The following is a 22,123-nucleotide window of genomic DNA, read 5'->3' on the forward strand; positions in this document are numbered from 1 at the left end:
CTTAGCCCTTAAATTCATTTGTCAATACATGCATGATCTGTGTGCAGCTCCTCAACCTTCTGTCTGTCCTCCGCTCTCCATTCTGAGTATAGGGGAAAATGTTCATCCATTCATCATGGGTACATAGGTATTTGTATGATGTTGAGAACAAATGATCTTAACTGGTTATGGAAAATGTCAATAAAATAAAATTTACTGTCTCCATATACCACAACCATACTTGTCACATTGTTTTTAACAGCAAACCATTAGCAACAACCACATCATCTCTTACTTTATTTATATCTATGTCTCTTCCTCCCTCTTAATGCCAATCAGAGTAAGATAGGTAGATTCACTGCTAACTCTTGAGATTCAGCATGTGTTTCTTCCCGAAGGGGAAAAATTAATTCCTCCTCCTCGTCCTCCTCCTCCCTTTCTCCGCCAAGGTGCAGCATCCTCCCTCTTTCTCTCCCATCTGAAAGAATACAAGAGAATGAGAACCTCTCCTGAGGGGATCCAGCTTATATACTATTTCATCCACATTTAAATCCTCTGATAGATGTGAATATGAATGCCTTCGCAGGGAAGTTACAGAATAAAGATAGATTATTTTCTGAAGATACTAATATTAGTCTTTTGGCAAAGGGAGTGTAAACGGGAACCATAGGCGTGGGGATGACTATTGATATTGATATTTAAGCTTGTCTTTTATAGCACTGCCATCAAAGGGGAGTCAAAAAGGGAAGCGGCGTATAGAGAGTTTTTATGTACCTGTATGTTTTTGAATCATGTACAATTTTTTATTGTATCAGTCTCGGACAGAAACTTTCTCTTCAACAAAAAGGAATTAACAGAGACCATTATGTCTTAATTCTTAAATAAATATGTCATTTGGATTGCTTTTTGATGAAACTTACCGTTCATAAGTTTGGGGTCACTTAGAAATGTCCTTGTTTTTTGAGAGAAAAGCACATTTTTTGTCCATTAAAATAACATAAAATTGATCAGAAATACTGTGTAGACATTGTTAATGTTGTAAATGACTATTGTAGCTGGAAACGGATGATTTTGAATGGAATATCTACATAGGCGTACAAAGGCCCATTATCAGCAACCATCACTCCTGTTTTCCAATAGCATGTTGGGTTAGCTAATCCAAGATTATCATTTAAAAGGCTAATTGATGATTATAAAACCCTTTGTTTTATGGGCCTCTGTACACCTATGTAGATATATATATATGAATTACAGATCAGCCTTTACTTAAATCATGTGTCTAGTCTATTGCAATGTGTAATCATTGATCACCCAGGAGCATGAGTGGTAAACACTGTTGAAGTGTATAATTGTAATAAATACATGCAGACACAGCATCATTCCAATAATGGAGTTTGATACACCTGGTATTGGATATGACTGGAAGAAAACTTGCTAAATAGTGATTTTCGTAACTTTAACTTTATGACAAAAAAATATGCACAATCATCTGTCTCTACATTAACTAACATATTCCTCTCAATTGTAAGTTTTGCTTGACTCGTTATGACGTTATAACTACTTACATTTGCTTCCCTGTAATGTTTTGTCAGCCATCTTTGTTGAAGAAAGTCACCAGGGACGGGTGGCTCACGTCAAATTCATCATTGGAACCACTCGATATGATTGGTCATATAAAAACCTTGGGATCCAAATCCATAATGAGTGCTCTATCTCCCCCTTGTGGTGGTGAAGTCACTATTATTCGAGTCACAAGCAAGTCACAAGTCACTGACATTAGCTAAATGATTAGCCAAGCAAGGTAAGTTTGCAACGTAAGCCCCTCAGCCCTCGTTTTTAGTCAGCTTTGCGAGTGTATAGTTATGTTCGCTCCGGGGACTGAAACTCCCCATAATTCAATTCGCGAAGATTGTACATCCGCAAAGAAAAGTCTGCGAAAATGTAAAAAATAACGTCAATGGAGAAGTCAAGTAAGTAAAAACCAATGCAAATACGTTAGAAATTGTGCTCCTAATGCACATGACGGCACAAACGTCTCGTAAAAAGTAAATATGTTTTTGTTTGGTTTTCTTTTGGAAATTGTAGAAATAAAACATTTTCCTTCTTCAGAAGTTCCAGCTAGGCATGCTAACATTAGTTAGCTAATTAATTTGCTAGCTATCAGACAGTAGGTGCATATTAATAATTATATATTTAATATGAGTAGACATGCAATCATATTCGACTGTAGCGCATATAAAGTGGATAATTTTTGGCCAAGTGTGGTCCCATTTAAAAATCATTCCTGCCTCCCTCACATGCAAGTGTATACTCATCCGACGTCATGACACGTCACCAGAAGTATCCACTTAACTTGAGGGCTCAGGGGATAGGGTGTGTCTTTTAAGTGTTTGGACCTCAGCCCTAGTGTGTTGTACTGGGATTGTGCCACATAGCATTATGGGGGTTCTATGTGTTGAGAAGCTTGCTGACATTGTTGGATAGAGACTAGGCAGAGTTCCTCTGTCCAGTGTCAGTGTTCTTTTGCCCAACTTAATCTTTTCTTTTTATTGGCCAGTCTGATATATGGCTTTTTCTTTGCAACTCTGCCTAGAAGGCCATTATCCTGGAGTTGCCTCTTCACTGTTGACGTTGAGACTGGTGTTTTGCAGGTCCTCTTTAATGAACCTTCCAGTTGAGGACTTGTGAGGCGTCAATTTTAGAACAAGGCTGTAACGTAACAAAATGTGGAAAAGGGGAAGGGGTCTGAATACTGTCTGAGTGCACTGTACATGGGACACCAGTGTTTGCTGTTTGTGTATGTGTGTGTGTGTTTGTGAGTATGCGTATATTCATTTGTGAGAGTATACACTACCAGTCAAAAGTTTTAGAACACCTACTCATTCAAGGGTTTTTCCTTATTTTTTACTATTTTCTACATTGTGGAATAATAGTGAAGACATCAAAACTATGAAATAACACATGGAATCATGTAGTAAACAAAGAAGTTTTAAACAAATCAAAATATATTTTATATTTGAGATTCTTCAAAGAGCCACCCTTTGCCTTGATGACAGCTTTGCACACTCTTGGCATTCTCTCAACCAGCTTCACCTAGAATGCTTTTCCAACAGTCTTGAAGGAGTTCCCACATATGCTGAGCACTTGTGGCTGCTTTTCCTTCACTCTGCGGTCCGACTCAACCCAAACCATCTCGATTTGGTTGAGGTCGGGGGATTGTGGAGGCCAGGTCATGTGATGTAGCACTCCATCACTCTCCTTCTTTGTAAAATAGGCCTTACACAACCTGGAGGTATGTTAGGTCATTGTCCTGTTGAAAAACAAATGATAGTCCCACTAAGACCAAACCTGATGTGGTGCCGTATCACTGCAGAATTCTGTGGTAGCCATGCTGGTTAAGTGTGCCTTGAATTTAGGAAAAATCCCAGTCAGTGTCAACAGCAAAGCACCCCTACACCATCACACCTCCTCCTCCATGCTCTACGGTGGGAACCACACACGCAGAGATCAACCATTCACCCACAAGCGTCTCACAAAGACAAGGCGGTTGGAACCAAAAATCTCCAATTTGGACTCCAGACCAATGGACAAATTTCCTGGAAGTCAAGGAAATAAATGGCCCAAATAAATGTCTTCTTATGATTGGTGTCCCTTTCTTCTTTAAGGTTGCTGCCCCTATCATCGCCAAGCCTATCTCCAGCCTTTTTAACCTGCCTCTCCTTTCTGGGGAGGTTCCCATTGCTTGGAAGGCAGCCACAGTTCGTCCTTTATTTAAAGGGGAGATCAAGCTGATCCTAACTGTTATAGGCCTCTTTCTAATTTGCCCTGTTTATCAACAGTGTTAGAAAAACGTGTCAATAGTCAACTGACTGTCTTTCTTGATGTGTATAGTATTCTCTTGGGTATGCAATATGGTTTCCGCTCAGGTTATGGATGTGTCACTGCAACCTTAAATGTCCTCAATGATGTCACCATTGCCCTTGATTCTAAGAAATAGTGTGCTGTTATTTTTTATGTTGTGTTGCTACCATGCTGTGTTGTCATGTGTTGCTGCCTTGCTATGTTGTTGCCTTAGGTCTCTCTTTATGTAGTGTTATGTTGTCTCTCTTGTTGTGATGTGTGTTTTGTCCTATATTTATATTGTATTTATTTTAAATGTTTAATCCCAGGTCCCCGTCCCCGCAGGAGGCCTTTTGGTAGGCCGTCATTGTAAATAAGAATTTGTTCTAAACTGACTTGCCTAGTCAAATAAAGGTTAAATAAAATAAAAATAAAATAAAAATAGTACTGGTTTCTTTGCAGCAACTTGACCATGAAGGCCTGATTCACAGTCTCCTCTGAACAGTTGATGTTGCGATGTGTCTGTTACTTGAACTCTGTAAAGTATTTATTTGGGCTGCAATTTCTGAGGCTGGTAACTCTAATGAACATATCCTCTGCAGCAGGGGTAACTCTGTGTCTTCTATTCCTGTGGGGGTCCTCATGAGAGCTAGTTTCATCATAGTGCTTGATGGTTTTTGCGACTGCACTTGAAGAAACTTTCAAAGTTTTTGACATTTTCCAGATTGACTGACCATGTCTTAAAGTAATGATGGACTGTCGTTTCTCTTTGCTTATTTGAGCTGTTCTTGCCATAATATGGACTTACTCTTTTACCAAATAGAGCTATTTCTGTATACCTTCCTACCTTGTCACAACACAACTGATTGGCTCAAACGCAATAAGAAGGAAAGAAATTCCACAAATTAACTTTTAACAAGGCACACCTGTTAATTGAAATGCATTCCAGGTGACTACTTCATGAAGCTGGTTGAGAGAATTCCAAGAGTGTGCAAGGCTGTCATCAAAGCAAAGTGTGGTTATTTGAAGAATCTCAAATATGAAATATATTTTGATTTGTTTAACATTGTTTTGGTTACTACATGATTCCATATGTGTTATTTCATAGTTTTGATGTAATCACTATTATTCTACTATATTGTAGAAAATAGTAAAAATGAAGAAAATACCTTGAATGAGTAGGTGCTCTAAAACACTACATACCGGTAGTGTACGTCATTGAGATTGGGTAATACAAAAGTTCCGTTACTGATTACAATTTTGAACAGGTAACTTTAATGGATTACATTTAGAAAGTAACCTATCCACCCATGCTCGCTCAACCTTAAACATCTGCTGAACAACAAGAGTAATCCTCAAGCACAAGAGTAATCCTCAAGAAGAGACGGACTCTTAGAGGCCATTATTCCTCATCCCTGTGTAGGCCAGGAGTTCATTGGTTAACACCTTCAGTGTTAATCATCCTAGAGTAACTGGCTGTAAAGGTAGCCAAGAGAGTTCTGAAAAAAACAGATAAGAAGATAGAGGCGGAGATAATAAAGTGACTGCTCATGTGTAGCATTTGTTTGTTAGTGATGTGAAGGGTCTAATCAAGCAAAGGCAGGGCCTTATATATTAAAACGTTTCTTTGGGGCTCACTGACACAAGCCCTTATCTGCCTTAATCCTAGCCTTTGTGAACATGGTTTAGAATGTTCTGTTCAAACTAATCTACGATTACAAAATATCTTGAACTCGATAGACTCCAGATTATTCAAATCCTTCTTGGTGTAATCATAATACTAAAGTGCCACCATGTAATCTAAATCAAATGAGTTGTTTCTTTTTTCCAGAAACATGTAAATAAGCGTAATGCTACAGTGTAGGACGATGAAACTTAAAATGCTGTGCTTATTTGAATCATTAAAATATTAATCACAGATTAAGCGCCTTAATATCCAAAGGATTGCCGTTTTAGAAACAAATACAATAGTCCCCCCACTCTTTTCTTTGGAGGAACCTCCTGGCGGCTCTGAAATCAACCACATGTTTCAGCAGTGAAAGAAAGACAGGAAAGGATAGAACTGTAATCCCCATCAATGCACTTTACAAACCACCTTCTCCCTAAAATGTGTGACTAATGGGCACAAATCTGCAGCTTTAGACGCTGTCAGTGAGGATGGCTGGAACTGTTGTTCTGCCATTCACTGCACGAACGTAATAAACCCGTTCATTTGTTTCTGCCATTGCTGAAGCCTTTTTGTCTCTCCTCTGAGCAAATGTACCTTGAGGTCTTGTGTAGGGTTTCTCTTTTCAAGCTGCGCCTTTTCTGCCCGGCCTGCGTGCTTCGTGGTGCCGTAATGACATTAAAACACGAACACTTAAAGGGCTTTCGGCGAGAGCCGCATTGTCTGCTGTGAAGGCTTCCAGAAAGAAGATTTTATTATGTTGTGGGATTTAATGCCAGTGTGCGTTACCTGATAACGTTAAGGGAGAGAGGAAGGCGAGAATATTCCCAAACTGGCAGGGCTTCAAGAATATTGACCACCAACAGGATTGCAGCTGATGTCGTCCATGTGTATTCATGGACTCGGAACAGCCTGATTATAGCTATTATAGAATTATATCCGGGGAGGTGCAATTCATTAGCCCTCATTTCTATTTATCTAACGTTGGAGGGCAAGGCTAGCTTAGTGGTGCAGTGCTTGATAAATGTTGTTGTTTTCCCCCCAACCAGATAGGAGGCAGTTGTGTCTTCAGGAGGATTTGAATCTTAGTTGAGAAACCTATTGGTTTGGGTTAGAATACAGTATATAGGAGGAGGACAGTTTCCACTGTTGTGGAGTTATCTGCTTTAAGGAGTTGAACTTAGTCATCTTCGCTAAATGTTGAGGCTAACACTTTGACACATTTGAAAATTTCCATTTGGAGTTTTTTTCCCCAGAGTGAAAATTTGTGGCAGGTGTGATTTTTGTGGGTCCAAACACATTTACGTTTGTGTTTTTGCTATGACAGTTGAATACACTTTTGGGAAATGAAGTAAATGAAACCTATAAAATGGAGTTTACTTCCAGCTGAATAGCTAATTTGGTAAATCTAGGGAAAAAAAGTCATTTTTCACTGCTGTATTTGAGGGAGAAATAATGACAGTGTTTCGGTGTTGTTTGATCATCCTTCGCAAATTTGAATGCCAAATTTGTTTTGCAGGTGTTGCGCATGGAATAATTGAGCTGCATAATGTGGATAAGGTGTTGATACCATACTAAACTTAACTGTTATGCATTTCAGGAACCAAAAACAGTTCCAATCAGTAGAAAAGCTTAAATCATTATTCAATTTGAAAGTAAAAGTGTGGTTTGTGAGACAGGTGGAATTGGCTAGGGGAAAGTTTTGGCCATTATAAAACAATGCTTATCACAGTTTTCACCTGGAAGTCATTGCAGTTAGAACTCCTCTAACAATGTGAGACTTTGAAAAGGCCTTCACAGAGTTTGATTCCATCAACTTTAACCGTATTCTAGGTCATCGGGGATCCTTAGGCAGTCATGAAACATCGTTTTTTTATCATGTGCTCATAGTTGTTGTTGTTGTTTTGCTTTTTTTGACTGTAGAACCATATCATGTGATCAAAAGGCCTGGCTCATATCAGTCTTTTCTTTCAGCTTACCATACTATAAGGACCATTACCCCACTTAAAAATAGTCCACAGGATAATTTTGCATTGTACCGTGTTGATGGTGCTAAAGCTGTGAATTGGTGCAGCTTCCACCACAGTGCAGTGCGGTAGCTACATAGAAACATTCCCTGCCAGGCTGAGTCTTTCACGCTGCCTTGGGTGCACTCTGCTCCCCCTCTCCTTCTCCTCTCCTTCCTGGCATGATGAGCTCCCACCTCCCCCCCCCACCACACACACACAAGACAATGGCTATTACCAGGCACACCTGGGTTCCCATCCGCACCATCCTCCTAATATCTTTTAAATCTCCACATAAGGTATGCCTTCCATAGGGCTTACAATACCATTTGCTCTAATACATTCTTTTGGCAGTGCTGAGTGCAAGCTGCTTCTCCGGGCCCCTGGAGAGTCGAGGGGGGAATGGGAAGGGTGAGGCAGCCCAAAATATGAGAAGAAATAGTGGGGAATCCTCCAGGACCACGGCCTGGTAATCAACATTCTTCCAACTGGAAACATTTTCCAATTCTTCATCTTCATTTAGCTTCTTTACCTGCTAATTCTTAGCAGCGGGTAACAATAATTTGCGTTGACGCCTGAAACGAGAAGCAGGAAACAACCAAATTGAGGTTTTTTTGGGAAGGGAGGGATTGGGGGCTGATTGTGATAAGCAAATGAAATTAATGACAGTAAGTGTTTGTCTAGTGAAGAAGGGAAGAGCCTGTCGCGTGTGCCATGTTAAACACTCCACATACGGCAAAGGAGCTAATCCAGTCTCCCTCCATCTCAAGCCGCCACGTGATTATAGGAACACTCTCCTCACAAACGCCGCAGAGCAAAACGGCGGCCCTCGTTACCGCTCAAGCTCCCTCCAATGAGAGGCTCATTAAGAGGGGAGAAAAAGATTTTAAGTGTTGACTAATAGAGGAACTCCAAGGTATTTATTTCTTATTGTTTCGATGCAAAGTCATTATACTGTACTGGAGTTTTTCTTCGGCAGAAACCAAGAGCGCTAAGTACTAGGGAATAGGCTACGTTTGTTGGTGTTTGGCGTTTTTTTCTTCTCTCCCTTCCCTCTTCCTCCACTTTGAGGGAAGAGGCGATGGCTTCGGGCTTGCCTGGAACCCTAACATCAAGATGCACTCCCGTTGTAGGTCTTTACTGTAGTACCATATGAACTGTCACTTGTAACGTTAAATAATAGATTGCTTCCACTAATTCCCGGCCTGATATTTCTGGCAGAGAGGAGGAACATGCGGACAGACAGCATCTGTTAGACCCCCACGAAGGCCAAAAAACGTTCGCCACACACATTCTGAGGAAAGGATTACTGCGGTGCATTCACCTTTGTAAACATGCAACGTTGCCAATGCTAATGCTAGCCTACTTCAAGCTGAAGCTACATGATTAACTATATTATTTTAACTCTTAGATCTTGGTGCACATTTGAATATGATTTCAAAAGAGCTTAATTGATATATACTAATTTCAGCCTTTTTTAATACAACTCCATTGGTTTACACAACTTTGATATAGCATTTTGAAATTATTTGTCAAACCTGGCTGGTTTACTTTTTTTGTTTCATTAGGTCCCTGATGAGAATATTTTGGGGTTAAGCACTTTAATATTCATTATAGTCAGGTGATTTTTTCTAATTGTTATCTTCTCTAAATACAACTTTGAGTTTCCAATTGTCTTAACAATAGTTTCATTGTTGCTTTAGCCGCCCACTTAATAGATGTACAAGACAAAAAGCAGTAATGCCTCTGAAAAGAAACTGATGAATAAAATTAAGGGACACCTGCATGCGGCTCGCTTCTAGTTGAATAGATTTCTTTGTTAACTGTTCTTCAAAGCTACACGTACAGTCATTATCTACATTAGCTGTTCCCCAAAAATTCTGTAAACATTTAACAACACAATGGATTATTCAATATACAGTATCAATAACAAATGTGATGTAGCCTAATATACATTTTCGGCCATAACTTTGACAACAGTTCATCTCAACGTGATTAAGTTTCTATGTTGAGGGAAACTATTACAACAACAAAAATGGTTACCGTGTTGCACTATCAATTTGTATGATTTGATTAGTTAGAAGTGGTAGAACTTTTATGATAGTTAGAGAAACATTGGTTAAAACACTTGTCTTCAAGATTAGGTCTCCCCCGGTGGGAGTTTACCTCAATTTCCTCAGCAGGAGAATCATTCTATCCACCACTCTGTTAATACGACCCCTCCTGGTGAAGCCTGGGACTGTGCGTGTGAGTGTGTGTGTGCAGCTACAGCAGTGAAACGGTGTGTGTCTGTGTTTGTGTATGTCTGAGTCTGTGTGTGTGCATACACGTTAACACTCCTTCTCAGCAAAGCCAACCACCCTCTGTGTCTCTGCTGGCGGCTTGGGGCAATTTTTTCTTTCCCGTGGGGGCCCTTGACTAGGGCCAGAATTCCTCCACGTGTGTCTGTATGTGTGTGTGTCTGTGTTAGCCGTGGCGGGATTGCTTTAGACAAAGGAGAGGCACTTGCCAGAAGCCGCAGCAAAGGCAACAACATCCCTACCCCACCTAAAGCGCCCATTTGTTCCCCATCCTCTCCCCGGCTCCCACAGTCCACTCAGGCAGCGATGATGGCGGCTGCTCAGGAAAAGGGCCCTCGGGAGACTGGAAAGTGAATAAAGAAAACGGAGAAAGACAGAATAAGCATTTTTCATGCTTTTTTGTCTAATGCCGTTTCCAAAAATAATGTGGGACAGAGAAACAGAAGGTATGGTTTATAAGAAAACATACACAAAAACACACAAACACACACACACATGCACTGAATGGCGGTTTGGGGAGGGTTGTGAGTACCTGATTCTTCTCCCTCTTTTTTTCTCATCTCCTTTTAAAAATCTGCAAATCCATTTGCTCAACAGCTGCACCTCTGTACTGAACAGATAACAACCTGGGCCAGACTGGCTTTGCAGCGAGTGGAGGCAGATAGGCCCAAATCTCTGGCCTTTTTTTGTAAAATGCTAATGACGAAGGAACACTTCTCCAGCCAAAAATGCTTTTGTAGATCTGTCAATTGCTATTTTGACAGATATTTGCTTGTAAGTACACACAACACTTGTTCCCCGTGTCTTATCTGGTGCTCTGCAGAACACCGACCTACATTACGTCAAGCACAATATGATGCACAAACATGCTCTGTTCAATAGACGTTTATTTTCCCTCTCGTTTTTTAACTTAAAAACAGACGGAACTAAATTAAATGGCTGCAAATCCTACAGACAGAAGGTATTCTCTCCCAAATAAAACCTTGTGGCTTACAGGGAGGAATCTTGCGACCATCTCCGGGTGTTTGATAGCTCCTCAAAGGGCTGTGCAATAGCACTCTGTGGAGCAGAGTCAATATTGGGAAGACAGCTACAGCTGCTCATTCACTTCATTCTCTCTCTCTCTCACTCTCTCTCTCTCTCTCTCTCTCTCTCTCTCTCTCTCTCTCTCTTTCACATGCTCTCTAAACCATAATAACAATAATGGAACAACAACACATATTGATGTAAGAAATGTGAGTGTGTGTGTGTTTATGTTGCTCAGTTCAAATGTGTCACTGATATCTGAAGTGTTGTATCATTTATAATAGTGAGCATATCTCTAAGCTGTAAATTGACTAAACTTGTAATCCTCCAAGTATAATGTAATATTATCTTAGTTAATGATTATCAATAAAAATGGTTATAACATAATGAATTGTAACTGAAAGATAAAAATCATTATAGTATTTAAAGATAACATCAAATTCATTGTTGGGTAAAAAATCTATTGATTTGAAGGTGACTTTATTTTCTACCTTGTTTGACTGTTGACGCACATCTCTTGTCTAAATATTGAGTACAGTGTCCTAATATATTTACCATTAATAAGCCACACTATGGTAGATTAGTTCACATAGAAACAACTACATAACAACTATAGGACTTATTTCCATCCTCCAGTTGAACAGGGCTTATTTGGTTAAAGTATCATAACACAATGCCCTCTGGGATTTGACCCCACTTAGACACATGACTGGAGGATTTCCTTAGAGACTGTGAGAGTGAAACGTCTGCCCTCACGTTGCCCCATGAAACGTGACAGTGAAACAGCCAGGTACTGTAACTTTAAACTCAAAATAAACACTCTGTTTGAGTCTACATTCAAAAGCATATAGAGGCCTACAGTACACAGTAAAGTGCAGTATTTAAAGCTGGCCTTCAAGGCGGTGTTGAGAAACAGGCGATGACAGAGTAAACAATTTGTTCCTGTGAACAGCTCGATGCCAATCAGCGATTAATGAGGCGATGCTGGAACCACCGGCTGAGAGAAGTTAAACTGAGCTGAATTAAGGAGCAATATCATCCCTCATCCAGGTGCTCGCCGAACGAATAACTGCTTTAATTACTGTTATTCAATCATTCGCTTTTTTCCTCCGTGCCGAAACACTGCTCTGGCATTATCAGCTTTTCTTGTCAATGTACAAACGCCTATCATGGGAGGTGAAGCGTGAATGTTTTGCTCACAGCGCTCAACCATATGTGACCTAAAAAAAGAAGAAAAAACTGTTCCATGGCTAAAAGTGTGCATTGTGAAGAGAAAGGAAAGACATGCTGCAAGGTGCATGGTGTAAGTGATCCCTCCATTTGAATAAGTCCTTATCTTGGTTTGCGTTCCACGGTCTAGAGGTTTGTGGGTAGCCTTTGATGGGACACATCTGTGTGCGACGGGGGCTCAGTGGGGTGGAGGGAGAGTAGAGTGGGTGTCTCTGCACCTGCTCTGGTAATCTGCTCAACAATAGTTATTATTTCTGTTGGAGGTATTTGTGCAGTGTTAACTCTGTCGCCTCTAACAGGTGGGGTTATCCCTAATAGAGAAGGTGGCTGGAAAGTCTCTCACACAGCATGACTTATGTTGCTGAGGAAGCAAGGAACATCAACATGAATCAACTATGATCAACAGTTAAACCTCCTGACGTTTCTCGTTGCCCCATCAGCCTACATGACATGTACCATAGAAGACAAATAATAGTGTGTACTTAAGACATGCAATGCAAAATTGTTAAACCTATGCAGTTAAAGTTAAATACGATATAACTAATTTACTATTTCTTTACTATTAATAGGTATGATGTGTTAGCTTTTGTACAAATATTGTCATTCCTTTAGATATAGAATCATTCAAAATTCTCTCTTCATGCTCAACAACCACCAACGGATCATTAACAACAACTAAAAGTTGTATATCAAATTTATGTTGACAGATCCCAAAGCTCTTTGTGAGTTCTCGTGACAGCTTGCACACCTCATTCATTATTTTTTACTGGGCATTGATTCTTTATTCATTCCTTCAACTTTAGATTGATTAAATTTAGTTGTTTATCTAGAGATCTTCTGACAGCTTGATTTAAAAATAAATACATCCATGACTGTTTCAAGTCTCAATTAGCACATCTCTTCCTCTGTAAACCAGCTTAAATGTGCCAGTTTATTTGTTGTAAATTTATTTGATCACGCATCTGATTCAGTGAGGTTGACCGCTTGGGTCTCTTTTTCTAAACGAGGTTAGAGATCTTTAATGTATTCACAAGGACAGGTGCGGAGAAAGTAAAGGAACAATAGCAGGGAGCGATTGGAGTCGATTAACATAAAACAAACGAGGTGATTTCCCTGCGAGTCAGTGGAAGGATCTATCTCTCTAGAGCTGCTCGCTGACAAGTGCAAGTCCGTGGGGACGGTAAATAGAGATGTTACTACACCAGAGGGAAACAGTCTGCTTCATTTCATGTTATTTAACGTGTTTTTTTAACATGAGTTGTTGCAATGTACTTTGGATTAATTTTGGTTTGATTTATAGAACATATTGCAATAAAATGGAATGAAAATGAAATAAATTGAGTATCAATAAGGAGACTGCGAAGTTTTATTCATTGTCAGCGTACGATATATTTGCTATGTGAATGTTTTTTTTCTTGATAGTATGAATATCATATTGATATTAATTTGATAATATTTTGTTCCATTAGCAATGAGGTATCAAATGTTCATTTTTTCAGACAGAGTGAAACTGGACTATTTTGTGGCTCTGGTCATATTGACAGGCGAGACAGTCTCTGTGGTACAGTATGGTCTCTGTAGACTATGCCATCACTGAGGTCTCAAGGCACCACTTGGCATCCTGCCCAAAAACACAACCTCTCTGTACCCCCTGGAAACGCCCCTCAGTCAGGGTTCTCTCACCGGGGCAACACACACCAGCTCAGTGCAGACACAGCACTCTTGACTCCTGTTCTGCCCAGAGGACAGCTTTCTCCCCCCTCACCCCCCAAACAAATGGTATTCTGTTGCTGATGTCTTAACAATGTACTTACACTTAGAAACACACACCTACTGCACACGGTCTTGTATGATCCTCAGACAATGCCATCCCCTGTTGCCTTGCTTTGCCTCTGTCTGCAACATTCTTAAGACTCAATGCATTGTTGTATGTTTTGTTTCCTGCAATTTCGAAAATGTCTGTTTGTTCCAGTTTCCATTGAACATTATGAAACTATGCATTCTTTGCTAGTGTTTAAAAAAAAGAAGAAATCACAGAAAAGCCGCTTTGTTTCATGAGATTTAAATGATTTGCACATTTAACAACCGTAGTCCTTGATTTCAATCCAAACCAAGAAATGAGTTCGAAATTCTGTCAGCATATCGTAATATAATGTATTTATTGTTTACTGTAGGCCTATATTTAGATTGATTGTACTAACAGTACAGTTGCAAGGGCTTGCTTGTCTTGTGCACTATACTCACATTACACAGTTCTGTATGGGTTGACTCCTAGGAGGACAAGAAAAACTTAGAGAGTATGTTACACCAGAGTTGCCTGACGACTCAAACTGAAATCATCCGCTGCTCTATCGTTCCCTACATACTTCACTCTGCGAAAGCCGGTCTACATTGTAGTGAGAAGAGTGACATCAACTGTGTCATCTTGGGCTTTGTATTCATCCCAGTGCTCACACGATGTTAATGATGGTCAATGAAGAGAATGGCGCTGGAGGGGATGGCTGCCGTTTTACGGGCTCTTAACCAACCGTGCTATTTTGTTTGTTTTTTCGCATAACTTATTTTGTACATAATGTTGCTGCTACCGTCTCTTATGACCTAAAAGAGCTTTTGGACATCAGAACAGCGATTACTCACCTTGAACTGGACGAATAATTTTTCTTTAATGAGTCGGACGAGAGGGATTTACTCCAGACACCCGAACAGGCCCTCATCCCCGTCATTCGCAGGAGAATGAGACAGAGGTTTTGCGGAAGGAGATTGGGGTGCCTTGTGAGGATCAGGCGACGAGTAGCCAACGTACAATCGCTGGATAATAAAGTGGACGATCTAAAAGCACATACATCCTACCAACGGAACATTAAAAACAGTAATATCTTATGTTTCACCGAGTCATGGCTGAATAACATGAATAACATACTGCTTGCGGGTTATACACGGTATCGGCAGGATAGAACAGCAGCCTCTGGTAAGACAAGGGGTGGCAGTCTATGTATATTTGTAAACAACAGCTGGTGCACAATATCTAAGGAAGTCTCAAGGTTTTGCTCGCCTGTGGTAGAGTACCTCATGATAAGCTGTAGACCACACTATTTACCTAGAGAGTTTTCGTCTATATTCTTTGTAGCTGTCTATTTACCACCACAAACCGATGATGGCACTAAGACTGCACTCAACGAGCTCTATACGGCCATAAGCAAACAGGAAAACGCTCATCCAGAGGCGGCACTCCTAGTGGCCAGGGACTTTAATGCATGGAAACTTAAATCTGTTTTACCTCATTTCTACCAGAATGTTAAACGTGCAACCAGAGGGTAAAAAACTCTAGACCACCTTTACTCCACACACAGAGATGCGTACAAAGCTCTCACTCGCCGCCCATTTGGCAAATTTGACAATAATTATATACACCTGATTCCTGCTTGCAAGCAAATATTCAAGCAGGAAGCACCAGTGACTCGGTCAATAAAAAAGTGGTCAGATGAAGCAGATGCTAAGCTACAGGACTGTTTAGCTAGCACAGACTAGAATATGTTCCGGGATTCTCCCGATGGCATTGAGGAGTACACCACACTTCATCAATAAGTATGTCGATGACATCTTCCCCACAGTGACTGTGCATACATACCCCAACCAGAAGCAATGGATTACAGGCAACATCCACACTGAGCTAAAGGGTAGAGCTGCAGCTTTCAAGGAGCGGGACTTTAACCCGGAAGCTTATAAGTAATTCCGCTATGCCCTCTGACGAACCATCAAACAGGCAAAGCGTCAATACAGGACTAAGATCGAATTGAACTACACCGGCTCCGATGCTCTTCAGATGTGGCAGGGCTTGCAAACTATTACACACTACAAAGGGAAGCACAGCAGAGAGCTGCCCAGTGACACGAGCCTACCAGATGAGCTAAATCACTTCTATGCTCGCTTCAAGGCAAGTAACACTGAAACATGCATGAGAGCATCAGCTGTTCCAGACGACTGTGTGATCACTCTCTCCGCAGCCAATGTGAGTAAGACCTTTAAACAGGTCAACATTCACAAGGCCGCAGGGCCAGATGGAATACCAGGATGTGTACTCTGAGCATGCGCTGACCAGCTGTCAGGTGTCTTCACTGACATTTTCAACCTCTCCCTGTCTGAGTCTGTAATACCAACATGTTTCAAGCAGACTACCATAGTCCCTGTGCCTAAGAACACTAGGGTAATCTGTCTAAATGACTACTGACCCATAGCACTCACATCTGTAGCCAGGAAGCGCTTTGAAAGGCTGGTCATGGCTCACATCAACACCATTATCCCAGAAACCCTAGATCCACTCCAATTTGTATACCGACAACGACGAGACAGCCTATATGGAGGAGGTCAGAGACCTGACCGTGTGGTGCGAGGACAACAACCTCTCCCTCAACGTGATCCAGACAAAGGAGATGATTGTGGACTACAGGAAAAGGAGGACCGAGCATTACCCATTCTCATCGATGGGGTTGTAGTGGAGCAGGTTGAGAGCTTCAAGTTCCTTGGCATCCACATCACCAACAAACTAACATGGTCCAAGCACACCAAGACAGTCGTGAAGAGGGCACGACAAAACCGATTCCCAGACTATTTGCATTGCCCCCTCCCCCACTTATGCTGCTGCTACTCTCTGTTATCATCTATGCATAGTCACTTTAATAACTCTACCTACATGTACATATTACCTCGACTAACCGGTTCCTCCGCACATTGACTCTGTACAGGTACTTCTTGTATACAGCCTCGCTATTGTTATTTTACTGCTGCTCTTTAATTATTTGTTACTATTATATCTTATTTGTTTTATTTTTATTCGTAAAACTGCATTGGTTAAGGGCTTGTATGTAAGCATTTCACTGTAAGGTCTACTACGCCTGTTGTATTTTGGGCATGTGACAAATACTATTTGATTTGATTTGCTGCACAAGCACACCAGCAGTTGACCTTCGGGGTCTTCAAGTTATAGTTCCAGGCCAACTACTACTTAGTAGTTGAAGTCCAGAGATATTTGGTAGCAATGTTGCACAAGATGATAACTGTACTTGAGATGCTATGTGACACATTCTTGTTTCTGTACTAGAGTTTACAGTCAACCATAAACCGCTCAATTTCCCCCAAAGGATCTCCTGTTTTGATATCTGCCCTGGCTCATAATATCTGTCAGGGTTCCACACAGTCTAATTAGCAGTGTCATCGCAGACAGTGACACGAATGTTACATTAAAGCCCATTGTTACTGTAGCCCCTGATATTTACTTCTGTCATGTTCCCAGTCATTTACAACAGTGTAGTATCTGAATAATTAAGCGTAAGGATAACTGCTAAATGCATGCTTAACAAGCCAGGAACGTGCATCTATCTCACAGCATCTGGAACCCACATTGTCAGCTACTGTTTTAATATCAGCATTCAATAGAGTAATGGGATGATAGGAGGCAGTGGATGAGTCGGGGGCATGGTGTGCTGAAAGCCCAGCAGCCTCCCATACTCTGCCTCCTCTGACGAGTACAGCGCCATTACCATCCAGACGAACAGCGTGGTGAGAGGGGCTCCTCATTTAGCCTGATGATCACTTAGGCTCCAAAGCTTTGATGGAATGGAGGAACCCAAGGAGTATGTGGGATGTTTGAGGAGTCAGTCAAACATGGCCAATAACAGCACTAAATCAACCACGATGCCTCATACTTACACTCTATTCAACAGTTGTGGACTCCAGTCACATGACTTGGACTCAAGTCTGACTCAAGTCACAAATTTGATGGCTTGAGACTCCACATGATAGAAAATAAAATAACTTGATACTTGACTTGGACTTGGACTTGGAGCCTCAAGACTCAGGACTCGACTTTGACTTGAGACTGATGACTAGAAATGATCTGGCCAGGTTTTGTATCATTTTGTCACTCATTTTGTGGCACAGTCTCCATAGATTACTCCATGCAGCCAGAGACAGTAGCCGCAGTATCGCCATTGCAAAAAAAACTGCAATAGATTGGCTCGTGAAACACACACTCTGCCCTCTGATTGGACCAGCAAACTGTCAATCAACACAGGTCGGGTGAGCCTGCGAACAGATTTCTGATTTTATGTACAGTTTATACGATGATCGGGTGCAGCGCAAACTTCAAATTGTTGCGAGAGAAGATTCCCACAATAAATAAATATGCAGCTCCAAAAATGGTTTGGTGATCTAGAATATTAACTGTTTACTTTGTAAGTTTACCAGCAATCAAGCAACACTTACTAGCATATGCCTACTGGTATTTTGTTATGTAAAAATTGCTTTAAATTTATAATTTACTCATTTTGATTTTGTAGTTAAAATTATTAGTGTGGCGAAGATGCAGTGGAGAGGGCTTTGTTCTCTTGTTTAAGTGTTTGATGTTGCTTTCACACATTTAAATGCCTATGTGGTAAATCCATATTCAATCTAATCCTACAATAATTGCTAGCATTTCATTATTCCATCCCAATACTGTTTATTGCAACACTTGTTTCATGTTTGATATGATACATTTAATTTAGCCTACCATTTCTTACCCTCCGAGTGGGTGCGACGTTTATTGTGCACATGAACATTTGCAAGACTCGTGAGGTAGAAGTTCTGTTTATTCAATTCAATGTATGGTTTCCTTTGTTCATATTTCTCGGGCTATGTCGGAGTTCCGTGTGTTTGTGTCCTATGTCTCTGTCATTCTAGTTGTGCGTAATAGCAACGCAAGCGCCACAGTGCACATAGAAATGGGCTACGTGGCCTGCGCGCCACGTTTTGGAGCCAGTACGTTGAATAAGAGAAAACGATTGTTCCATGCTTTGCCTGGTGATGAAATATCATTAATTATCATTAACTATGACTAGGGCGTGTAAATAAATCTACACTCTGAGTACTTCAACCTGCCTTGCTTTCTGCTGATTTCATGCCCATACCACTTCTACAAGGTCCAGATTTTACAATTACATAATCAGAATGTGTTGTAGACAAAATAATGAAAAGGGCTGTCAGGTACCTCAATAAATGGGCAAATATTTGTAGTTTAGCAAGTCATTGCTATCACAGCTCAGACATAGACCCAGATGCAGACACAGGCGGATAGTATGAGTCTCAGAGTTTATTATAGAACAAGGGGCAGGCAAAAAGTAATTCAAGGCAGGCAAAGAGTCATAATCCTAATCAGAGTCAGGAAGGTACAGGACGGCAGGCAGGATCAGGGTCAGGACAGGCAGAAAGGTCATAACTGGGAAGACTAGGGAAAACAAAAACTATTGTCCAGGAAACACAGGAACACGCTGGTAGGACTTGATGGGACAAGACGAACTGGCAACAGACAAACATAGAACACAGGTATAAATACACAGGAGATAATGGAGACAAATGGGAGACACCTGGTGGGGGGTGGAGACAAGCACAAGACAGGTGAAACAGATCAGGGTGTGACAGTTGGATAAATATATATGTATATATTACTGCACTTGAGACTCGACTTGACTTGCTCGTAGAATGCACAACTTGGACTTGAGACTAGACCCGTTCTACTTGGGACTCAACTTGAGACTCAGACCTTGTGACTTGCTTGTGACTCGAAGAAATAGTGACTTGGGAATATACAGTGGTTCTTCCTTTGAAAGTTGCGAGTTTACACAGCGGGATTTAGAGGTACCCAGCGTCTCAGCTTCATTGCTCCAGACCACCACAAGGGGGAGTTAGAGCACTCATTATGCATTTGGGTCCCAAGGTTTTTATATGACCAATCATATCGAGTGGTTCCAATGACGAATTTGACGCGAGCCACCCGTCCCTGGTGACTTTCTTCAGCAAAGATGGCTGACAAAACATTACAGGGGATGCAAATGTAAGTAGTTATAACGTCATAACGAGTCAAGCAAAACATTTACAATTAAGAGGAATATGTTAATTAATGTAGAGACAAACGATTGTGCATATTTTTTTGTCATAAAGTTAAGTTACGAAAATCGCTATTTAGCAAGTTTTTTTCTCCAGTCATATCCAATACCAGGTGTATCAAACTCCATTATTGGAATGATGCTGTGTCTGCATGTATTTATTACAATTATACACTTCAACAGTGTTTACCACTCATGCTCCTGGGTGATCAATGATTACACATTGCAATAGACTAGACACATGATTTAAGTAAAGGCTGATCTGTAATTCATATATATATATCTACATAGGTGTACAGAGGCCCATTAAAACAAAGGGTTTTCTAATGATCAATTAGCCTTTTAAATGATAATCTGGGATTAGCTAACCCAACGTGCTATTGGAAAACAGGAGTGATGGTTGCTGATAATGGGCCGTTGTACGCCTATGTAGATATTCCATTAAAAAATCTGCCGTTTCCAGCTACAATAGTCATTTACAACATTAACAATGTCTACACAGTATTTCTGATCAATTTGATATTATTTTAATTGACTTTTTTTGTGCTTTTCTTTCAGAAACAAGGACATTTCTAAGTGATCCCAAACTTTTGAACGGTAGTGTATATATAAACGTCATTTCACTGTCAACTCTGTTTATATTCAGCAAACTTAACATGTGTAAATATTTGTATGAACATAACAAGATTCAACAACTGAGATATAAACTGAACAAGTCCCACAGACATGTGACTAACAGAAATTGAATAATGTGTCCCTGAACAAAAGCGGGGTCAAAATCAAAAGTAACAGTCAGTATATGATGTGGCCACCAGCTTTTTTAAGTACTGCAGTGCATCTCCACCTCATGGACTGCACCAGATTTGCCAGCTCTTGCTGTGAGATGTTGCCACACTCTTCCACCAAGGCACCTGCAAGTTCCCAGACATTTCTGGGGGGAATGGCCCTTGCCCTCACCCTCTGATCCAACAGGTTCCAGACATGCTCAATGGGATTGAGATCCAGGCTCTTCGCTGGCCATGGCAGAACACTGACATTGCAGTTTTGCAGGAAATCCCACACAGAACGAGCAGTATGGTTGGTGGCATTGTCATACTGGAGTGTCATGTCAGGATGAGCCTGCAGGAAGGAATGGCATCAATCTCAGTCCAATGATGCTGTGACACACCACCCCAGACCATGACGGACCCTCCACCTCCAAACCGATCCCGCTCCAGAGTACAGGCCTCGGTGTAACGCTCATTCCTTAGACGATAAACGCGAATCCGACCATCACCCCTGGTGAGACAAAACCACGACTCGTCAGTGAAGATAACTTTTTGCCAGTCCTGTCTGGTCCATCGACGGTGGGTTTGTGCCCATAGGTGACGTTGTTGCCGGTGATGTCTGGTGAGGACCTGCCTTACAACAGGCCTACAAGCCCTCAGTCCAGCCTCTCTCAGCCTATTGCGGACAGTCTGAGCACTGATGGAGGGATTGATTCCTGGTGTAACTCGGGCAGTTTTTGCTGCCATCCTGTACCTGTCCCACAGGTGTGATGTTTGGATGTACCGATCCTGTGCATGTGTTGGTACACGTGATCTGCCACTCGAGGACGTTCAGCTGTCCATCCTTTCACTCTGTAGCGCTTTCTTAGGCGTCTCACAGTACGGATATTGCAATGTATTGCCCTGGCCACATCTGCAGTCCTCATGCCTCCTTGCAGCATGCCTAAGGCACCTTCACGTAGATGAGCAGGGACCCTGGGCATCTTTCTTTTGGTGTTTCGCAGTCAGTAGAAAGGCTTCTTTAGTGTCCTAAGTTTTCATAACTGTGACCTTAATTGCCTTCCGTCTGTAAGCTGTTAGTGTCCAACCGTTCCACATGTGAATGTTCATTAATTGTTTATGGTTCATTGAACAAGCATGTGTTTAAACCTTTTACAATGAAGATCTGTGAAGTTATTTGGATTTTTACTAATTTTCTTTAAATGACAGGGTCCTGAAAAAGGGATGTTTCTTATTTTGCTGAGTTTATATTTAAGAAATACAGAGCCTTTCCATACGTCCACGCAAGTTTCTTCAACTGTCTTCTGGCTGTAAACAGAGTGATGTTGATGTCGTTCCGTGAAGCCAGCAGATTATTGATCTTCATGAATATAAGCAAGTGATCTCTGCT

General features: G+C 41.1%; 1 long non-coding RNA gene across 1 annotated transcript; it reads right to left on the reverse strand.

Annotated features, from left to right (window-relative positions):
- Window positions 1-303: 303 nt before the first annotated feature.
- Window positions 304-1,590, reverse strand: LOC135521256 (uncharacterized). Its single transcript, XR_010452517.1, has 3 exons — window positions 1,545-1,590; window positions 900-931; window positions 304-457 (listed from the first exon to the last, which is right to left on the reverse strand). It is a non-coding gene; the product is annotated as an uncharacterized LOC135521256 (long non-coding RNA).
- Window positions 1,591-22,123: the final 20,533 nt, after the last annotated feature.

This window comes from Oncorhynchus masou, chromosome 29 (assembly GCF_036934945.1).
Source record: "Oncorhynchus masou masou isolate Uvic2021 chromosome 29, UVic_Omas_1.1, whole genome shotgun sequence".
Classification (NCBI taxonomy): Eukaryota; Metazoa; Chordata; class Actinopteri; order Salmoniformes; family Salmonidae; genus Oncorhynchus; species Oncorhynchus masou.